Source organism: Panthera onca, chromosome F2, assembly GCF_046562875.1.
Source record: "Panthera onca isolate mPanOnc1 chromosome F2, mPanOnc1 haplotype 2, whole genome shotgun sequence".
NCBI classification, from domain to species: Eukaryota; Metazoa; Chordata; class Mammalia; order Carnivora; family Felidae; genus Panthera; species Panthera onca.
In genome coordinates, this window is record NC_138356.1 from 17,166,498 (window position 1) to 17,190,184 (window position 23,687).

Genomic DNA, 23,687 nt, shown 5'->3' on the forward strand with positions numbered 1-23,687 from the left:
CATCTCTTTTGTTTCTTAAATTCCACATGAGTGAAATCATTTGGTATCTTTCTCTGACTTATTTCCCTTAGCATAATACACTCTAGTTCCATCCATGTTGTTGCAAATGGCAAGATTTCATTCTTTTTTATCACCAAGTAATATTCCTTCGTGTGTGTGTGTATATATACATATATATGTATACATATATATATGAAGATGTGGTATACATACATATATATGTATACTTATATACATATAGATACACACACACACACACACACACACACACACACACACACACATCTTCTTCTTCTTTATCCTTTCATCAGTCAATGGACATTTGGGCTCTTTCCATAATTTGGCTATTGTTGACAGTGCTGCTATAAACATTGGGGTGCATGTGCCCCTTCAAATTAGCATTTTTGTGTCCTCTGGATAAATACCCAGTAGTACAATTGCTGGGTGATAAGGTAGCTCTATTTTTAATTTTTTGAGATGCTTTTCCTCTTTTCTAATGAAAGAAAGCATTAAGTGCTATAAATTTCCCTTTAAGTACTATTTTAGCTATGCCCCACAAATTTTTATTATGTTCCACCTTCATTTTCATCAATTCAATTTCTTTTTACTTCAATATAATCTTTGACCCATGGATTACTTAGAATTGCACTGCTTAATTTCCAAATGCTTGAAAATTTTGCTGTCATTCCTCTGCTAATGATTTCTAGATAATTCCATTGTGTGTACAGAGCACATACTTATGACTTCTATTCTCTTAAATTTGTTGAGGTTTGTTTAATGGCCTAAAATATGTTCTATTTTGGTATATGTTCCATGGACACTTGGAAAGAATGTATATACTGCAGTGGTTGGGCAAAGCTTTTTATAAATGTCAATTAGATTTTCTTGGATGATGATGTTCAATTCTTCTATATTCTTGCTAATTTTTCTATTTAGTTATTCTATCAACATTGATAGAGGAGACCTGAAATCTCCAACTATAATTGTGGATTTGACAATTTCTCCTTATAGTTCTATCAATTTTTATATCACATATTTTACAGCTCTATTGTCATATAGTGCATACCCTTTTAGGATTACTATCTTTTCTTCGGAGACTGACCTTTTTTAATTATATAACGTTCCTTTCTGATCCATATTTTCTTTTCTTTCTACTTTATGTGACATGAGTATAGCCACTCCTGATTTATTTTGGTTAAAGTCTGCATAATACATCTTTTTAATTTCAATGTTTCTATTTTATTATATTTGAAATGAGTTTCTTACAGACATCATATAGTTGGGCTATTTTTTAATATACTCTGTCAATCTCTGACTTATAGTTAGTATATTTAAAAAATTTTTTTTTTAATGTTTATTTATTTTTGAGACAGAGAGAGACAGAGCATGAACAGGGGAGGGGCAGAGAGAGAGGGAGACACAGAATCGGAAGCAGTCTCCAGGCTCTGAGCCATCAGCCCAGAGCCTGACGTGGGGCTCGAACTCACCCACCGCGAGATCGTGACCTGAGCCGAAGTCGGACGCTCAACCGACTGAGCCACCCAGACGCCTATAGTTGGTATATTTAAACCATTGACATTTAATGTAATTATTGATATGTTGTGGCTTAAAGCTGCCATTATATCTTTTGTTTCTCTTTGTTCTTCTTTTTCCATTTGTTTTCTTGACTGTCTTAAACATTTTTTAGTGTTATAGAGTTTTTTAGTGGTTGCCCGAGGTATTACATTATATATAGATAATTTATACCTCTACTGATACCATGGGGGCAGGGAGGTGGTCTCCTTACCACTGAGGAGTGATGAAAGTCCTAACTCTCCACTAGGTCTCCTCTGACAGCACTCCAGCAAAGGGGTTTCCTTGTTAAAATGTGAAAAAGGTCAGGGGCGCCTGGGTGGCGCAGTCGGTTAAGCGTCCGACTTCAGCCAGGTCACGATCTCGCGGTCCGTGAGTTCGAGCCCCGCGTCAGGCTCTGGGCTGATGGCTCGGAGCCTGGAGCCTGTTTCCGATTCTGTGTCTCCCTCTCTCTCTGACCCTCCCCCGTTCATGCTCTGTCTCTCTCTGTCCCAAAAATAAATAAAAAACGTTGAAAAAAAAATTTTAAAAAAAAAATGTGAAAAAGGTCAGAGTCTTTTCCAGTATGGGTTAAGGTAGGGCCATAGTTTTTCTGTGATGTTTGACTAGAGTAGAGCAATTATTATCTAAAACTTTTCTTCTTAAATAAATAATAAGAATTTTCTGTCTTCCTAAACTGTCCCTCTCCTAGTCTTCTGGCTACAGACGGCAAGCTTCTACTGGAGATTTCTTTGTCTGCATTTGGTGTTTCTAGGTTACTGGCTTATCAAGCTCCAAGTATGAGACTTATGAGACAAAAAGAAGACCCAGGGAATTTACCATTATGCTGTCCTTGAGTACTAAGGTTCCTAACTGTTCTGCCTTCTTCCTTCTACCTTTCATAATCTTAAGTGCGTTTTCTATATACTGTCCAGGGTTTGTATTATATTTAACCAAAGAAATAGGGGAAAGTATGTCTATTCCATCTTCCCAGAAGTGCTAAGTGCTTCTTCCTTAGCTGTTTAATAAAGAACACTTAAAAGAACTGAAGGACTATTGGCATGGATGTTTTGAAAAGACAAAGCACCAGCTAGCCATTACACTGTCATATAAATATACTCATTATCAGATAAATATATTTATTGTTAGATAAATATATACTAGTTATCATAAAGTTTAAATTGAACCTTTATTTATTCTGATTATTATCAGAAAATTTGGTTTATCTTTAAGACAAAAAGGGGTTTTCTTGTAATGTGAAATGATTCATTTTAATAATTCGAAAGATTGATCAATTGTAATCTTGATAATATAAATGTTCTTATATGAAAGTACTTTTGTATCAGCTTGTTAATAAATCCTTTAATTTCTGGCAGGTTATAGATAAAGTTTTCAGATTACCTTATGATAAAAATACAAGCATCTAATAGCAGATAGCAAGAAAGCAACCTGTTTTCTAGCTGGATGAAGCCCCAGGCTCTGTCTTCCTCAATGCTCTAACCATACCTTGTATTTTTTTTCCAGTAACATATGAATTCTAGAGGCAAAATTCAGTTAATCTCTCAATCAGCCTCAAGTGACCAGAATCTTCTAAATTGTAGGAACACAATTATTGTATTCAAGTCTCAGGTACCAACCCCATATGTGAGGGGAAAGGCTTCTGATACCCCTTTCATGCAAGAGTGGGAGAGTGTCTCCAAAATTTTTTAATCAATCATTTCATGAAAATACCCATTAGCATCCCCCTACACATCACAGAGAATTCAACCATTGAGAAATAAAGAACGGGGGGAAGAAAGAAGTATTGGACAAAGCATTTTACAGTTTTTCCAGAAGTGGAGCAGCTGGTAACTACCGTGTGTTATAGAGTCACTTCTTCAAGTCTCTTTGAGTTTCTGAAAGTCATATTAGGGTGGGATAAACACAGCATTCTTTACAAAGGCTGTTTTCAGGCTTTTTAAAAAACGTATATCCTGGTAGAAAATAGGGAAGGATTGTTAAAGCCCACTCATCTGCCTACCACGACCTAGTCCCCTCAAAATGTGGTTCTCAAAATGTGGACCCCATACCAGACTTACTACATCAGAATCTCTAGAATTAAGGTCCAGGACTAGCATATTCAACAAACTTGTAGTAGCTTGGGAGATCTCTGCCTTCGTACTTTGTGGAACATAGTTTGAAAATCACTGTGCTATGGTTAGATTAATAGCATAACACAGAGAGAAAATCAGATCTCTATGGGGAATACTAGGTGGAAACAGAAGCACAAAAGTCTCCAGGCATAGTAAACAATTAAAGGGCAGCCACCACAGGCGGTCCTGGGATCCAGAGCATGAGTGTCAGTCTTTAGGATGCCAAAGACTAAGCCCAGGCCAGGGTGATTTCTATTGTGTCTGCTTCACTGAGTTATAAGGCGGATGGTAATACAGTATAGGAAAAGGTAGGGGAAATTTCCTTTTTTATGAAATAAACTTTCTTAAAAAGAGTAATTTATTGAAACATTTTATATCTTACTTACACATCTTACTATGGAAATATGACATTTAAAGAGAAATCTATTAGTCAACAAATGCTAATTAATGAAAGATGCACTTTCTAAAGTTGACACCAATAGTTTAATTGATCAGCATCATCAGCTAGCATCAATCACTGAGGGTACTTGGGTAGCATTCCAATCAGAGAACAGAAGGAAAGGTTTTGGAGGAAGTGTGCTGCACAAAGTCAAATATATGTACAGTAAACAAATACCTATGCTGTCAAAAAGCAAAACAAAACAGTGTACCTATAGAGCCCTAAGTCAAACCACGGGAAGCAGGCAATGTTAATGTTAACACTGCTTTTACATGAACTGTTTATGCTTTTAACGTTTTCCAGCTTCTCATATTGCTTTTCCTATAGGTAGGGATTTCACAATTTTGTGTGTAAAAGCATAGCAATATTGACTATACTTTCAGTATCCTAAAAAGAAGCCAGAATGTCCAAGAAGGAACAAATTTTAAAATATTTATTTCCAAAGAATATATAGTGGCATAGGGGAAAGTTCTTTATACAATGTTAATTTTTTTTTAAAAAGCAGAGATACAGAACTATATTTCAGTATAATGATGAGTTTGATCCAATTTTGCAAACATATGTGTATATATTTTTTATTTTTATTTATTTTTTATTTTTTTATTTTTTGAAATTTATATCCAAGTTAGTTAGCATATAGTGCAATGGTAATTTCAGGAGTAGAATCCAATGATTCATTCTCTACATATAACACCCTGTGTTCATCCCAACAAGTGCCGTCCTCAATGCCCCTTGTCCATTTAGCCCATCCCCCCAACCCAAAACCCCTCCAGTAACCCTCAGTTGCTCCCTCTCTCTCTAAAAAACCAGTCCCTTATGTTTTGCCCCTTCCCTGTTTTTATATTATTTTTGCTTCCCTTCCCTTATGTTCATCTATTCTGTATCTTAAATTCCACATATGAGTGAAGTCATATGATACGTGTCTTTCTCTGACTAACTGAAAAAAAGACTGAAGTGAAATAAATGTATTGGCACATTTATTTCAACTTTGGGTGTTAAGGGTATACTATTTTCTACTTTATATTTTTTTGTTTCAAAATTGTCTATAATAAATGTCTATTCATTCTATTAGAAAAAAAGGTTGTCTTTTTCTAAGTGACCAAGCTTCCATTCTCTTGAAATAATTCTACAATCTTGTCTACTTATTCATGTCCTTTTTAGCAATAAAACCATTCCCAACCACCACATATCCTTAAAGCACAAAGACATTGACCCCAAATTTGAATATAAATCATTGAAGCTCTAAAATTCTAGATCTCTCCATATTCCATGTATTGGCACATTTATTTCATCCATAAAGAAGATATAGGGGGGCACCTGGGTGGCTCAGTCAGTTAAGCTTCCAACTTCGGCTCAGGTCATGATCTCACAGTTCATGAGTTTGGGCCCCACATGCGGCTCTGTGCTGACAAATCAGAGCCTGGAGCCTACTTCAGATTCTGTGTCTCCCTCTCTCTCTGTTCCGCCCCAGTTCACACTGTGTCTGTCTGTCTGTCTCTCTCTCTCAAAAATCAATAAAAACATTAAAACAAAAAAGAAGATATAGGATAATAAGTAATTTTACCAGATCCTGGTTTGTCTGCCATTTTACCATTCACATTCTGCTGTACTTACATTAGGCTTTATAAAGGATATGTCAAATACTAACAACTGAGACTTCACCTGTTGGAGAGGCATGGCTTGAGGATATAAATCATATATACCTCCTGTTCCTAATATAAGGAGGAAGATTGGCATATGTCATTGGAGACAACATAACAGACAGCTGCTTCTGTGATGCCACCTTTTGCATTAGTCAAAATATTGCTTAGGAAATACTTGTCAGGATAAGACAAGGTTATATATACCGTTACCCACAGGACTGAAGACAGTCACCAAACATATGTGTACAAGACAAAAAAAATTTGCTACATAAAATCTTCATTCTTGAGTTACTCCAGTGGCATATATAGCAAAGAGAGGGTTTGAGGTTCAGGAGGGAAAATAGAAAGGGAATTCAAGCTCCAGAGTTGCTCTATAAGAGAGATTAGTGGGTATGAGTCTCATTGGTACAAGGAGAGGCACATTATGAAACTATAGTTGAACAATCATGGGTCCCAATTATCCCACTTATTACCTTTGTAACCACTGATGAATCACACAATATCTTTGCTTCTCATTTTCCTCATTTGTGAAAGAAGAATTAAGATATTCAAATGGATAAGATGATTAAGAGAATCACAGGAAGAAATATATGCAAATTATTTGGGTCGTGTTTGGGTTCCCTACACTTACTAAATGTCCATCAACTGATGAATGGATAAAGAAGTTGTGGTTTATATACACAATGGAATACTACTTGGCAATGAGAAAGAATGAAATATGGTCTTTTGTAGCAACATGGATGGAACTGGAGTGTTATGCTAAATGAAATAAGTCATACAGAGAAAGACAGATACCATATGTTTTCACTCTCATGTGGATCCTGAGAAACTTAACAGAAGACCATGGGGGAGGGGAAGGTAAAAAAAAAAAAAAGTTAGAGAGGGAGAGAGCCAAACCATAAGAGACTCTTAAAAACTGAGAATAAACTGAGGGTTGATGGGGGGAGGGAGGTAGGGAAGGGCGGGTGATGGGCATTGAGGAGGGCACCTGTTGGGATGAGCACTGGGTGGTGTATGGAAACCAATGTGACAATAAATTTAATATTAAAAATAAATAAATAAATGAAAAAAATTTGAAAAATAAAAAATATTCAAATGGATAGATGATTAAGAGAATCACATGAAGAAATATATGCAAACTATTTGGGTCATAAGTGTTTGGGTTCCCTAGCAAGTTCCCATTCATCTGTGGTCATCTGTGAGGAAGAAATTTAGGCATTTGGCTGGTGTCAGGGATTGGGTTCCATGAGATAAAGGTCAGAGGTTGCTACCCAAGGCCGCACAGTAGCCTCACAGCAAAAAGAGCAAAAGTCAAGCCTGAATCTTTTAACACTATTTTTTTCCCAACTATGGGTCACAACCTATTAGTGGGATGCACATCAATTTACTGTGCTGTGATTAGCAGTTTTTTAAGTGAAATGGAATGGACTACATTCGAGTTCATCTAATGTGATAAGGGTTAGTTTCATGAAACTCTTGGTTTGGTTTCATATATATGTATATGTTAATGTATGTATGTTGGATTGTGATGTGAAAATATATATTACTGAGGGTCAAGGTCAAACAATTTTGAAAAACACTTCTTTAGAAAAGCCAAGTTTCAAAATCTCAGCCCAAAGGTTCACATCACAGTGATTCAGCGTTTGAAGGAATCAGGAAGGGAACTGATTAGGAACAGTATGAGGGCAGAATCTCTAGTGACTGCTGGAACAGGTTTGGGGTATCCATACTCCCTATATCTATGAATAGTATGTAGTGGGCCAGGCTGACTTATCACAGGCATAGAAGACCCTAAATACTAGAAAGATCTGGTTCCCAGTATGCTAGGGGTTAGCAGTTTCCTTCATATTCTCCAGGGAAATCACTGATCCTCTCTACTAGGGTACCTTGGGTTTTGTTCACCTGCTCTGTGGAACTCCTCATCTGGGACTTGTCTTCTTACCTCCTTTCTGCCATACACACCTTTTGGGACTGAGCCGTGTTCTCATTCTTCCCCACCTCACCTCACTCAGAGTTCTGTGGACTCGACAACACCTTGTTCTAGTCCATGACCAGTCCCCACACTGCCCCTCCCCATCACATCCCATCATTGGGCCCAAAATGGAATTGATTTCCCACAACTCAACTCAGAATCAGAACAGATGAAATCTCTCTCCAACATGAAAACCTTTCAATATTTACCACATCTTTAAATTTGATTAGCTTATCCTGTGTGTCTTCACCTAATCACCAGAACAGACCATAGAGATGGAGCATGACCAGAAACCTCCTACCTGGAGCACCAGTCACAGATTACTGCTCCAACAGCAAACAGAAGTCTCTTTGTTTATAGTACCTCCCAGCTTATCTCTGCCCACAAGGATCTCATGCACAATTGTCAAGGGTCCCACTGAGGTTCTGATAGCCAATATCTACCAGTGTCCTATAGAAAATTATCTTGATGCCATTTCAGGCTACCAAAAATGCCAAAAATACTATGAGGAAGTCGTGGAATGGTTTGTTAAAAATCCATTTATAACACACAGAGAGAAAGAAAAGTGATCAGGGTAATTTAACACATTTAGATAGGGTACAGATAGGGTAGAAGAGCCTCACTGCTTGAATTCTGGGTTAGCAATGTTCATTTGTCTTTCTCTCTCTCTCTCTCTCTCTCTCTCTCTCTCTCTCTCCCTCTGTTAATAGAAAGGACTGCCCACATCCACATCCCCACCCCAGCCTAGAAGAGAAGAGATGAAGGGGAAAAGCTTCCCTCACAACTATGCTGGAGAGAGGAGGAGAAAGCCAACAATTAAGTAATCTCAACAGTCTGGAATTACTTTTATATTGCATGTTGTGTACATATCCTCCATTAATTTTCACAATCTGGAATTTCCTTATTTCCATCTGGTATTATTTATCTTATTTTATTCTAGATTCCTTCAGAATTCAGACACACTAAGGCGTTGAGAAACAACGTTCCTCAAGCTTAGTGGCCAGCTTTCATTCATTGTGTGAAAATTAACATACCAGAATCCCCGTTCCTCCCAGAATCACACCATTCCCATAATCTCAGTGGCCTTGGGCTTTTCCTTCTGGGCTTCCCTGCTAATGGGCCTGTTGGGCTGCCTAGGACTAGGCTTCTGGGTCTTCTGGCACCTTAGTGCCATTTACAGTGTTCTATCCCCACTCCTGCTGTCTTAAGATATGCCTTTGCTTCTTCCAGGACAGCCACTTGCTACTGCCAGCAATTTACCAGTAACTAGCAGCAATTAGCAGCAGCCTGAGTTAACATACTTTAGAAGCAACTCAGCAAACTCAGATGGAGAAATCTCAGAATTTTGGAGAAGGGCTGACCTTTCCCCATCCTCCAGCTGCAGAGAGAAGCCTTATACCTATCTCCTCAGAATTCTAAAGAGACTGCTAATGTACACTAGATCTTGTAAACTCACAAGGAGCCATTCATTTTTTGGGTCTGCAACGTATCTTTCCGGAGCCCCCTCCATGAAACATGGGTTTAGGCCATGCCAGATGGCAAGTGACTAGCTTCATGCTATCCTCAGTGATGAAGGTTCAGAAGTCATTCACCTTGAGCTTCTTCCACCAACAAATGGCACCAAAGGACTTCACAGGGGCAATGTTCAGAGGTGGCTCATGGAAAAAGAATCGTAATACCCTCATTATTCCATCCAAGACACAGATGGGCTGTGCCCACCATCCAGTGCCCAGAAATAAAACTCTGCTAAAAAACAAGACATGGGCATTAGTGTGAAACTGCTCATCATCTCCTGGAGAAAACCAATCAGCAATCTATCTACGTATTATTAAAAACAAACAATTATTGAGCCTCTCCTATATTCCAGACACAGTGCAGACACTGGTATTCAGACCAAAGAGTTCACAGGTTGGAAGGAGAGAGAATGAGAGATCTAAGTAGACAGTTACTACAGGAAGCACTGGGTTCTGGAGAAGCTTATACGAGGACATCAGGAAAGGCTTCCTGAGAAGCTGATGCTCAAACCGAGCCTTAAAGAACAAACAGGAGTCAGCAGGGCAGAGACAGCAGAGGGCACATCATGTGCAGATGGTCTGAGATAATGAGAAAACCTGGGACATTTGGGGAGCTGTACTTTTAGTTCAGCCAGTAGGTCAGGGAATGAGATAGGCATGATGTGGCAAGAGGTGAGACTGCAGAAGAAGAGTCAATGGAGACAAAAGTCTAGAGGTTCTTGGTGAATTCCAAGGTTCTCCCAATCACAATCTCTATTTTCTTAAAAAAAGAGTCATGAAAGAATGGAATTCTAGGCATAGAAGAGAACTGGGATATCAACTAAGGTCACCTATTTTATACACAAGTAAGCTAAGGCCCACAGTGGTCAAATCAGGATAAGAGGCAGCACGCTGAGATGATGGAATGATAGCAGTTCACATATGTATAACATCTTACAGTCCACCAAGCTCTTTTACTTATCACATATCAAAGATGGAGGGAAATGTGCACAAGTTAAAAGACCTAAGTTGTCAGCATGCCTCAATCACTGCCTGGGACAAGTGATCCTCAGTAAGTCCTTTTATGGCTCTGGATCTCATTTTCACATCTACTGGATAAAGAGGCTGGATCAGCAATGCTTTTTCCAGTTCTAACACCCCACGTTTCTAAAAGCTGGTACCACCACATCTTTACTGCCATATTAGAAAAAAATAACTTCTCCTACAAAGGCCTAGAGTTATAATTTTCTGAAGGTTTCAAGATGGATCTAACCCGTATTTCTAATAATAATCCATTTCCTGCTTAAATCAACTGGTCACAAATAATCTCACATCACCCTTACTAAAAATATCTCCAATTAAACCAAGAAACAAGTTGCCTCCATAAACTCTGGAAATCCATCTGAAACCAAAAGAGCCATTATTGCACTCCACACTGAAAGTGTTTCCTTGCAAACAAAGTGCCCAAAATTATAGCTTTCTTTCTTTTTTAGTTTAAATTTAGGCACTGAAAACCCACAGGGACATTCTATAATAAAGAAATGAATATATCGCACCTTCTGCCTTTCTCATCATCTATTATTAAAGACATTTGCAGGAGAGCAGGCTCACATTGCTTACGAATCCATCCAGGCCTGCTGCTAATTCTCATTATGAGGTAAGGAGCACAATCTGAGAGGTCCTTCGTCTTTTGGAGAGTGGAACAATGTAGCTGTCAACGCAAAGATTGAAGACGCAGGTGGGCTCGACTCAGCTGGAGCAAAAGGATGCAACAGTGACCATGTTTCATGCAACGACCTGAAAATCAAGAGAAGAGAAAAAAAACACAAATGTAATTTGCTAAGTTTCTCGGCAATGGTTTTAAAATTAGAGTTCTGTGCTTCAAGGCACTGTGCTCTAGTGTGGGATCAAACATGGAAAAGCTCAGCCTGTCCTCAAGGAGTTTACAAGGAACAGGAGATGAAAAATGAAAAGTAGAAGGCAGCAAGAGATGGTATCATGAGATCAGAAGGTGAGTTCAGAGAGGAGAGAAATCATATCCTGGCCGATCAGTGAGGCTGCAACCATCTGGGGCAGGGCAGGGCTGTGGCAGGAGGTAAGTGCCACATCTGCCCTCCAGGCCGTCTGAGCCACCCTCCCCTCCTCTCACCCTGCACTCGAACTTCACTTCACAATTTCCTCCATGGCATCATCTGGATTTCCTTCTTTCCTTCCTCTCCTTTCACCTGTTCATTCTGTATCTCCTCCGCTAGAATGCAAGTTCCATGAAAGCAGAACTTTGCCTCGTTGTCTTCAGTGCCTAGAATAGTGACTGGCATGTAACAGGTACTCAATAAATGGTGGGAAGGTAAGGCAGGCATCCAGGAAATAAGGGGGGGAAAGGTAAGATACAATCCACAGAAATGAATCCAGGTCCCTCCTCATCTTTACCTCACATCGTATTCACATTTTAAAGTTTGATGAAAATTACTTCCACTGAGAGATCTGCCCCTACTGCCTTTAGCGCACCCAAGTCTTAACTTGGCCCTAAATTCTTTTACAGTCCTGTGTCTGGCCATTCCCCACCACACATCCCACCAAACTGCACAATTGTTTGTACACGCCATGTCTTCGCCCCTGCTGTTCCCTTCACCTAGAATAGCATCCTTCTTGTACCTTTCTCTGCCAGATAAACTCCTACTCTTTCTTCAAAACACAATGTAGCAAGTTAGCAATATCTAACAAAATGTTAAATATGCACTCCTTTTGATCCATCTACCCACTTCAGTAAATGTATGCTTGAGGTCTTCCTGCACAGGGCAAACGTTAGCTCTTCTAGAAAGTTCTTTCTGTACTCTGAGGCCAGGCCACAGGCTCGCCCATGTTTCAATAGCACAAAGAATACCCCTTTCATATATCGTTTATCCCACAAACATGTAACTATTTGTTTACAAGGTGTTCTCCTCATAGCAAACCTGAGCACCTCATGAAATTTACATTCATATGGGTAGACAGACAAAAATGTAAGAAAGCAAATAAATACATAAATAGTACTTTCAGATAAAAGCTGAAAAAGGTGGATAATGCGATCTCCAAATAAGGAATAAGAATCTCCCTTTTTACTTATTGTGCACTTATTGTGTATTGTTGACACATGTTTAAATCTAAATTCTCTTCTAAATGTCTGTACTATGCACTTTGATATTCTATGGTATGTTGCAGTCACACAGGTCCTGTCTGCTCAAGTGTGCTATCAGATTATAGCAGGCAAAAGCCAAATCCTATACGTCTTTTGCCTACCCCATGTCACCTAGCATAGGTAGAACAGCAGGATTTCAGTTACTACCTGGTTGGTCATAGAAATAAACTAAAGCACAGGTGCTAGTGACAAGATCCATGAATAAAGAGATCAAACCCATGAATCCAAAAATGGAAAATGCTCACTGTTAACTTCACTAGAGATCTGTGCCTGGCCCCTGACTAGCTCATTAAAAAACAACAAAAAACACTGAGGCTGTGGATCAGTATAACTCTAATATGTAATCTGAACTCACTGTCTATAAAGTGAATTTGTGACTTATAAGAATCTTTATTTTGAAGGAGTACAGAAACCTACAGGAAGTGAATCATGCATAGTCTCTGATTTCTATACACTCTATTTTCTGTTTTATGGCAGCCTCATAAGGGAATAACTTCTACCATTAGAAGAGGAAGGAAAAGGAAGAGAATCACACACATAATTAGTAAGAATGAACAGGCATGTCACATTGGGAAAAATTATCACAAAACATATATATATGGAGAGGCCCCTGGGTGCCTCAGTTGGTTGAGGGTCTGACTCTTGATATCAGCTCAGGACATATCTCACAGTTTTTGAAATTGAGCCCCATGTCAGGCTCCCACTGACATTCCTGCTGAGAGAATCCCTACTTGGGATTTTCTCTCTCTCTCTCTCTCTCTCTCTCTCTCTCTCTCCCTCCCTCCCTCCCTCCCTCTGCCCCTCTCCCCTGTTCATGCTCTCTCTCAAAATTAATAAATAAACTTAAAAGGACATATATATGGAATATTATTGCACATGTGCAAGATGGGAAAATTTTTTTAAAATCTGACATTAAGAAATGTTTTCAAGAATGTGGCCCATTGGAAAAAATAAAAGAATGTGGCTCACTGGGAACTCTCATCCATTGCTGGTAGAAGTGCAAATATATCCAGCTACAGTTGATTCTCATTATCGGGAGTAGTTATGTTCTATAAAGTTGCCACAAACACTGAATTAGCAAATGGTGAGCCCACTGCTCCTGGGGGAAGGAAAGGAATAGTTTCCTGCAAGTCTCTGGTCACAATGTTTTTGTCAACCAATCAATACATAAACTTGTTTTATGTGTGTTTCTGTTCAAAGACACCTTATTTAATATATATTGTTGATTCACCAACATTGAATTCATGGCTAATAGCACTATAACTAATGCCTAAAGGAAACATCTAAAACACATATTTTCTCTGTAAGGCATATTATAGCTTTCTTGTGCTTAGGAATACTAGACAGTACTTCAGCACTGCATACACTTGGGGGCCATTTTAAATGGTGAAATCAATGAAAAGCACAAAAATATGAAAAACTTAGCACTAACAGACATATAAAGGACACTTGTTTATAGTAAGAGGGCTGAAGCAAGAAGGCAGTGTCACCTTATTTAGCCTCAGCTGGGAGTGTGCACACTGGCAACTCAAAATATTTTACCACTCTGCACCTGTCTGTAATTCACCATGAAAACAGCATGAGTATAGACTTTGGAGTTACAGATGAATTCTATCAAGTAGGAGAAATCATAAATGCAGACTCTGCAAATAAGATAAACTGTACTTTGGAAAAGAGTATTTGTAATAATTATTATAAACCAATTTAATTATGAGCATGCACTGTAACCCAGCAATTTCCTCCTAGATGTAAACATTATAGAAATCGTGTAAAGGCACCTGGGTGGCTCAGTCAGTTGGGCATCTGAGTTTGATTCAGGTCATGATCTCATAGTTCATGGGTTCGAGCCCCGCATTGGGCTCTGTCTGTGCTGACAGCTCAGAAGCTGGAGGCTGCTTTGGATTCTGTGTCTCCCTCTCTCTCTGTCCCTCCCCTGCTCGCTCTCTCTCTCCTCTTAAAGATAAATAAACATTAAATTTTTTTAATAAATTAAAAATAAAAAATAAAAGAAATCCTTGTAAATGTTCAGCAGAAGATATATACAGATTTATTTGTAATACATCATTCATAATAGACACAAACTGAAAGCAACCTAAATACCCATCCTTAGTAGAATGGGTAAATATATTGTAGAACAGTTACATAACTGCAATACCATACAGCAATTTTTTTTAAACTACAATTGCATGCAACAATACAAATGACTGTCACTAGTGCAGAATGAAAGATAACATGCAAATGTAGTGTAGAATGAAAGAATACTCACTGCATGATCCCATTTTATAAAACATAGAGTTTTTAATACTTCATTTTTTGTTGAAGAATACAAACAGGTGTGATCCTATAAAGAAAGCCAAATGGGGCACCTGGGTGGCTTCAGTCGGTTAAGTGTCCACCTCTTCATTCGGCTCAGCTCATGATCTCATGGTTAGTGAGAAGGAGCCCCACACTGAGCTTTTCGCTGAGAGCATGGAGCCTCCTCGGGTTTCTTTCTCTCTCCCTCTCCCCATGTGTGTTCGCTTGCATGTGTGCACTCTCTTTCTCTCTCTCTCAAAATAAATTTTAAAAAAAAACATTTTTGGGGGTGCCTGTGTGGTTCAGTCAGTTAAGTGTCTGACTTCAGCTCAGGTCATGATCTCACAGTTCTGAGTTGGAGCCTGGTGTCAGGCTCTGTGCTGACAGCTTGGAGCCTGGAGCCTGTGTCAGATTCTGTGCCTCTCTCTCTGCCCCTACCCCACTTACACGCACGCACAGCGCTGTCTCTCAAAAATAAATAAACATTAAAAAAAATTCTCTCAAAAATAAATAAACATTAAAAAAAGTTTTTTTAAAATTTTTTAATGTTTATTTTTGAGAGAGAGAGAGAAAGAAAGTGAGGGGCAGGGAGGGGTAGAGAGAGACACACACACAGAATCCGAAGCAGGCTCCAGGCTCTGAGTTGTCAGTACAGAGCCTGACATGGGGCTTGAACTCATGAGCCACAAGATCATGATCTGAGCCAAAGGCAGATGCCTAACCGGGGTGTTATGGCACCTCATAACATTAAAAAAATCTTTTAAACACATTTTTAAAAAGGCTTAACTGGGGTGTTATGGCACCCCATAACATTAAAAAAATCTTTTAAACACACTTTTAAAAAGGCAAAACTATTACAATTATTTGAACTATGCACATAGGTTTATATACATTGTTCTGCATATATGGTATACTTTATAATAAAAAGAAAATTTTAATGTTTTTTAGAAGGGTCAGAATGCTCCCCAAGTAAGATTTCTATATGAAATGGGCAAAGGAAGGCAAGCAAGACCTATCTGCAAAGAGGCTTTTTAGCTTTTCCCAATGATTACCACTTTAATAAGAGCATACATCAATTCATTTGCTTTTTCTTAATATTATATTTGAGTTGGAGGGCTTTATTTATCTCACAATTAAATAAGCAAAAGCTGTCATGAATACAATGTATTTACACCCATCCATGAAATGGAAGTAACCAAATGAGATTATATTGGTCAATCCAATAACTAAAACTGAGTTTTTTGGTTTAAACTAGCAGATGGGAATCATGAAGTTAGACAAAGCCATATCTGAGCCACAAAAGTTAATGCATAAAATCGTATCTGGTAGAAGTACCTAGAACCTTCTACATAGAAGTGTACTCGTGAGATCTCTAAGCACCTTGGAGAACAAATGCAAAAAGTTGAATTGTCTACGCAACATCAAAGCCACAAAGTGTAAAACAAAATAATCGTCACAGTAACCAACTTTTCTATAGAATGTATAACTTCTTTTTTGATCATGACATTCAGCGGATTCACCTTTCATCTATTAATCCAGAGTCCATCACTTGCCCTACACAGATGAGTGACCTTGAATTAATCATGTAACTTCTCAGGTGTCTAGTTTTCTCATCTTCAGTACATAGGGTGTGGGCCAGCAATCTCTAAACTGCTTTCCAGTACTAACACTGAAACTTGGAATGAAATGTTTTTATTTTGGGTTTTTTTTTAATGTTTATTTTTTAGAGAGAGATAGAGCATGAGCAGGGGACTGGCAGAGATACAGGGAGACACAGAGTCAGAAGCAGGCTCCAGGCTCTGAGCTGTCAGCACAGAGCCCGACACAGGGCTTGAACCCAGGAACTAAGAGATCATGAACTGAGCTGAAGTGGGATGCGTAACTGACTGAGCCACCCAGGCGCCCCTCGAGTGAAATGTTTTTAAAGGAGAATCCTTCACCTTAATGCTCAACCTGCGTTGACCTGCATTTAAATGATAAATGACCTGACAACCAAAGAAAATAATATAATCAAAAGGCAATCGGGGGCACCTGGGTGTCAGTGGGTTAAGCTTGTGACTCTTGATTTCAGATCAGGTCTTGATCTCAGGGTTGTCAGTTCAAGCCCTGCACTGGGCTCTGCATTAGGCATGAAGCCTACTTTAAAAAAAAAAAAACAACAACAATCAGAATTGCAAAGGAATTATCATAATTTTAATCTCCCTTATGTAAATTGACCTAAAATGCAGGTTGTTATCAATAAATCCCTCAGCATGTAAAACAAGAACTCAGACCTTAGGGAACAAAAAGCAGGACATGATTAAATTGAAAGAAAACCACACATTTGATAGTACAATCACTCCACAAAGTTTCTGAAGGGCCCTTATCCAAGCTGTTTCTCACTGCCCCTTGTGACCTTCATAAAGTAATTCATTAGGCTTTGAGAAGTGCAGGTTGACATTTGTAATATGTGTTTCAGGTTATAATATGTTGCTAGATGTGAAAAAATAAAAGCAATGATCTTTAATTCAAATAGATCCATAAGCATATCCAATTACCTGTTTTGCCTGCTATAACAGCTACAAGATTACGAGATTTTCACCTTGTACATAAAGCATTAGTAGGTGAGGGGCGCCTGGGTGGCTCAGGTCATGATTCACAGTTTGTGAGACTGAGCCCTGCGTAGGGCTCTGTGCTGGGGGCTCTGTGCTGGCGGCTCAGAGTCTGGAGGCTGCTTCGGGTTTAGTGTCTCCCTGTCTCTCTGCCCCTCCCCGCCCCTGTGTCTCTCAAAAATGAATAAACATTGAACAAAAAAAAAGCATTAGTAAGTGATTAGGTCAGGAGCCTTGAACAGCCAAAATGGTTAACTCAATCACTTCCCTATTAGCACAGGTCTATGGGTCCTGGCCTTCAATTTTGGGTCTGGGTGAAGAGCTTATGCTTTTGAACTGCAATCTCTGTCCTCTGCTGCCAGTGGATCCAGCAAGTACGAAAACTGATTTTTTTAAGGGCTTTTGTGGAGACTGATGTTAAATCTGCTCTGCAGTTTTAATAAACAGTTAAAATTGAAGAGCAAATGATCTTATGAACATTTGGGACTTGTTGAAATCCTCTCTCTCCAAATTTGAAATTCTTCAGCACACTAAGCCCTACTCTGTCCCAGAAGTCAACTATCCTAGAAGAGTCCTGATGGGATTTTTTATTTCATTAAGAGGAAAAAAGATATTCCTAATCTTCCGTTGCAAGAATGATGCTCGCTAACATCTGCTGAGTGCTCACAGCGCTAGGCACTGTTAAATGGTTTACATGCATTATTTCTTTTAAAACTTGTAACAAGTCCAAGTAGCTAATACTGTCATGATCCTCACTTTGTGGATAAGGACATGAAGGACTGAGAGATAAGTAATTTGCCCAGGATCACATAGGAAGTACTGGATCTAGGAATGGAACCCTGGAATCCAGACACAGTGCTGCAATGCATTTCTTTTCAAAAACATCTCTATACATTGTTGTCACATTCTTCCTTCCAGTACTGTATCATAGTAAACACCGTTTAGGTTACCTTCACAGCCCCGGTAACCCTCTTCTTCTGAGAACTGCGTACACACACACACACACACACACAGGCAGACAGAATCTTGCCAACATGCACCTACTATGTTACTTCACCTTTTTTATCAGAGCTGATTGAATCATGAGTGGACACCTGACCTAGGTTGGGCCAGTCAGAATCTCTCTCTCAAGAATTTAAACTGAAAGCACTAGTGTGGAAGCATTAGGAGCTGTCAAGTTAATGGCCAAATTCTCTAGTGGTCAAGTTGGTGAGGTTCCCAGAGCTGCCTGGTTTAGCCCCTTTCTGTGTCCTTATTCAGTCTTCCTAGAATTCCATGAAGTTTCTTCTCATGAATCCAGGTTGCACAAGAGTGGTAACTAAGACATAGTCATTTTCAAGCATCTACTATGTGACAGGCACATAGATAGAAACTTAGTGGGTGGAAATAATGAAGCAACAGAAAGAGAAATAAACTGATCCCATTTACAATTGCACCAAGAACCATAAAACACCTAGGAATAAACCTAACCAAAGATGTAGAAGATCTGTATGCTGAAAACTATAGAAAGCTTATGAAGGAAATTGAAGAAGGAACATGAAGGAATTGAAGAACACAAAGAAATAGAAAAATATTCCATGCTCATGGATTGGAAGACTAAATATTGTTAAAATGTCAGTACTACCCAAAGCAATCTAAAACATTCAATGCAATCCCAATCAAAATTTCACCAGCATTCTTCTCAAAGCTAGAACAAATTATCTTAAAGGTTGTATGGAACCACAAAAGACCCCAAATAACCGAAGTAATACTGAAGAAGAAAACCAAAGCGGGAGGCATCACAATCCCAGGCTTAGCCTCTACTACAAAGCTGTAATAATCAAGATAGTATAGTATTGGCACAAAAATAGACACATAGATCAATGGAATAGAATAGGGAACCTGGGATTGGACCCACAAATGTATGGCCAACTACTCTTTGACAAAGCAGGACAAATGGAAAAAAGACAGTCTCTTTGGCAAATGGTGGAGAGCTGGACAGCAACATGCAGAAGAATAAAACTGGACCACTTTCACACACAAAAATAAACTCAAAATAGATGAAAGACCTAAATGTGAGACAGGAAACCATCAAATCCCTAGGAGAGAAAACAACAACAACCTCTTTGACCTCAGCCGCAGCAACTTCTTACTCGACATTTGTCTGAAGGCAGGGGAAATAAAAGCAAAAATGAACTATTGGGACCTCATCAAGATAAAAAGCATTTGTACGGCAAAGGAAACAATCAACAAAACTAAAAGTCAACCGACAGAACAGGAAAAGATATTTGCAAATGACATATCGGATAAAGGGTTAGTATCCAAAATCTATAAAGAACTCACCAAATTCCACACCCAAAAAACAAATAATCCAGTGAAGAAATGGGCAGAAGACATGAATAGACACTCTTCTAAAGAAGACTTCCAGATGGCCAACAGACACATGAAACGATGCTCAACATTACTCATCATCAGGGAAATACAAACCAAAGCCACACTGAGATACCACATCACACCAGTCAGAGTGGCTAAAATGAACAAATCAGGAAACTATAGATGCTGGAGAGGATGTGGAGAAATGGGAACCCTCTTGCACTGTTGGTGGGAAGGCAAACTGGTGCAGCCGCTCTGGAAAACAGTGTGGAAGTTCCTCAAAAAATTAAAAATAGAACTACCCTATGACCCAGCAATAGCACTGCTAGGAATTTATCCAAGGGATACAGGAGTGCTGACACATAGAGGCACATGTACCCCAATGTTTATAGCAGTGCTTTTATGGAAAGAGCCTAAATGTCCATCAACTGATGAATGGATAAAGGACATGTGGTTTATATATACAATGGAATACTACTTGGCAATGAGAAAGAATAAAATCATTCCATTTGCAGCAACATGGATGGAACTGGAGGGTATTATGCTAAGTGAAATAAGTCAGTCAGAGAAAGACAGATACCATATGTTTTCACTCATATGTGGATCCTGAGAAACTTAACAGAAGACCATGGGGGAAGGGAAGGGGGAAAAAAATAGTTACAGAGAGGGAGGGAGCAAACCATAAGAGACTCTTAAATACAGAGAACAAACTGAGGATAAATGGGGGATGGAGGAGAGGGGAAAGTGCGTGATGGGCATTGAGGAGGGCACTTGTTGGGATGAGCACTGGGTGTTGTATATAAGCCAATTTGACAATGAATTATATTAAAAAAAAGAAAAAAGAAACTTAGTGAGCGAGACATTAAAACTAAGCACACAAATAAATATATAGTTACCAGTTGTAAAAGGTGCCACAGCAAAAAAGTGTGGGTGCTCTTAAAGAGGGAATTACTTTTGTCATATGTAAAGCACTTAGCATAGGGCCTGGTTCCTAACGGGCTCTCAGTGTATGTATATTCTTTGGCCAAATTCTCTCTAAATAATAAGTAATAGTTCTGGCACAACATCTTCCTGGTTGAGGCCCATATCCTGCCAAACTGTTCTAATTGAGTACTAATTTACTCCCTGTCTCTGGTTTTGGCTGCCAAATTATTATTCCCAAAATATCCTTTTATTATGCTGCCTATTTGTAACCCATGCCAAAGAATTTGGACTCTTTCCTGTAAGCCAGCTGTGAGGTCTCAGATGGGAGAAATGCAGGTAAGCAGTTTTCTTGGTTACCTGCCTCCCTCCCTTACTCCAAGGGAAAATAAAGGTGCTGCTACCATGGGGGTGAGAGGGCACATGAAGAATGAATGATAGGTAGGCCACTAAAGCACTCATAATTTCTATCAAATTAAATAAGCAGTCCAGCAATCCAATCTGCCCAGATAAATTTTGGCCAATGAGGGACAGAGGAGGAAAGGAGACAGTAGCTCTGAGGTAAACCCTTCATTCTTCAGCACTGGAAAGAGTGCTTTGATCACTCGGAGGAAACGTCTCTGGAGATGGTCAGTTCAATAAAAAAGTTCAACCATCTGTTCCATCTTCCTTGCCAGAGCTCCAGTGGATATCTGGGTGTTGGAGACATTGTCTTTGTGGAGCAGGGGGAGATTCAGTCCCCCAGGTGCTACTCTGCCATCTATTCTCTCCTCCTACTCCTCTCCCTTCTTCCCTTTCATCTCTTATTCCAATGCATGTTGTGACATTTAATGTGGCTACACAAGACAACAATCCAATGCACAGTATCATCCACAAGGACCTAGCTGATTTACAATGGGAATTATAGCTGTAGGAAATAGGGTTTATTCTGGAAAGAATAATGAAAGCATAAAAACTTTATTTTATGAATCATACTACCCTATGTGGAAAGCAAAGTAAACCTTATGGAAAACTCATTATATTCATAAAACCAAATCCAATCTGCCCATGAAGGAGAGTGAGTTTGATGGAATACATTGCTTTTTCCAGGGAAACACTACGATGCCCATTAAACGGCAACTTTGAAATGACCTAGGACTTAGGAAAATTGCTTACAAACTAGCAATTACATGTAAACTTCCTTGCCTGCCAGCTTTTTTCTCCCTCCAATTTTAAAATATAAGTTAAAAGAGACCCTTAGAGAAAGTTCAGCAGATAAGGCAGAAGTAAAACAACATTTTCTACCTCCACAGTGCCAGCTGACCCAATCAATTTAATTTGTGCTGGGCACCTCTCAACCCGAGTCCAGGAACTTCTACTTTCCTGCTTATCATCACATGAATTCTGGCCAGGACAAAGGGTACTTGTCCGTGGAATTATTGGGTTTGAATCCCAGCTGTTGGGCCTGCCTGCCTCTCTCCTATCATTGATCCTCGCATTTCTCAGGAGGCCAAACGGAAAGGAGCTAATAAAATTCTCAGAGATGTTTTCTGGTTGATGATAATTTCAAAAGCCATTGTGCAAATTTTTCCCCCATCCTTGAAGTCCTGGGGGCATGAAAGAATAAAGTGGAAACTAACTTTTAGAAAGGATGAATGGTATTCAGAGCAGACTTCAGAATAAACTACATTTTTGAATCTGAGAGCAAGAACCATTTATTCAACATTTATTGGGCCAGGAACCTGACTTGGAGCTAAGTATTCAAAGGTCGATACCACAGGACTGACCGGGTGGCTCAGTTGGTTAAGTGTCCGACTTCAGCTCAGGTCATGATCTCATGGTTCATGAGTTTGAGCCTCACATTGGACTCTATGCTGACAGCTCAGAGCCTGGAGCCTGCTTTGGATTCTGTGTCTCCTTCTCTCTGCCCCTCCCCTGCTTGCGTGCTTGCTCTCTCTCTCTCTCTCTCTCTCTCTCTCTTTCAAAAATAAATAAACATTTAAAAAATTACAAAGGTCAATACTACATAGTATTTGTGCTTAGGGAACTCCTGCTCCAGTAGAAAGACAACCATTTTAAGTATTTTCAGGAACAATGCAGGTTTATATAAGACTGAAAAATATATTTGCTATTTTGATGCCTAGTAGCCACCACCCTTCTGATATTAGCATCCAATTTTGCCTCCTCCACTGGACTCAGTCTGGATGTAATAATTCAGTCATGGTATTATGTCCAAAACCAAACTAAGTCAACTGGACACCAATCTCACTGAAAATTATGTACAAGGTGCTATGGAACAACAAAAAAGGATTCATAACTCAGCCAAGAAAGATCAGGAAAGGCTTCCTGAAGTAAGTGATGCTAGATTGGAGTCATGATGGCCAATCAAGAGTTAGGGAAACAGGGTCAAAAATAATGCACTAAAGAAAAGATACATGGGGAGAAAAAAGAACAGCACAATGGAGACAAACATGTATAATTTATTCCAATAAAATGTTTGAAAATAATACTAATGTTCAGGCCTCACCCTACACCTACTAAATAAAAATCTTTGTAACTGAGACCAGGCACTCGTCTTTTCTAAAAGGCTCCCAGATTAATTGCAGCTAGAGAACCAGCACACCAAACCATAAAAGACAAACACTTGTACCTACACAGTGGACCTTGTATTCTGGTCCCAGACTTCACTTTCCACTTATTTTTCCACCTCTTGGCCCTCTTACATTCTTTTAAACCAACAATACTAAATTTCTTATAGATATTCAAACATGTCATGTCTCCCTGACTATTTACACAGGCTCCTCCTTCCTCCAGCCTCCAAGAGGCTGCCCTTCTCCTGGTTGGGTATCTGGCAAGTTGTCATTCTTTATGGCCAGCTCAAAGCCTAACTTCCCTGGAAAGCCTTTCCTGACTCCACCGCAGATGGAGGAGCTTCTTCCTCTGTCTTTCCCCAACACCTATCCTTACCTCCACTGAAGTGACCATCTTACGGTCTTATAACACTTTTCACATCTCCCTCCACATTAGACTCAGAGCAAGGATCTTGTCTTATTTTTGTATCTCTAGCCTAGTACATATGATTGCTACCCAACAAATATATGTGAAAATACAGCAGAGAGGAAGGAATCCACCTACCTCCTT

The 23,687-nt window shown here is 39.2% G+C and overlaps 1 protein-coding gene across 9 annotated transcripts in view; it reads right to left on the reverse strand.

The window, feature by feature from the left end:
• The window catches only part of CRH (corticotropin releasing hormone), a 304,411-nt gene that overhangs the window by 103,819 nt on the left and 176,905 nt on the right, over window positions 1-23,687 (reverse strand). For 5 of the 9 annotated variants that reach the window (XM_078441652.1, XM_078441655.2, XM_078441657.2 and 2 more), the window contains one exon: window positions 10,787-11,027. The exons of 1 other annotated variant lie outside the window; for it this stretch is intronic. The gene's annotated coding sequence lies outside the window, so the exon portion shown is untranslated. Of the gene's footprint in view, window positions 1-5,439; window positions 5,596-10,786; window positions 11,028-11,379; window positions 11,450-23,687 lie in introns of those variants that run through there. 3 more of the 9 variants (XM_078441656.2, XM_078441654.1, XM_078441659.1) reach the window with 3 other exon arrangements.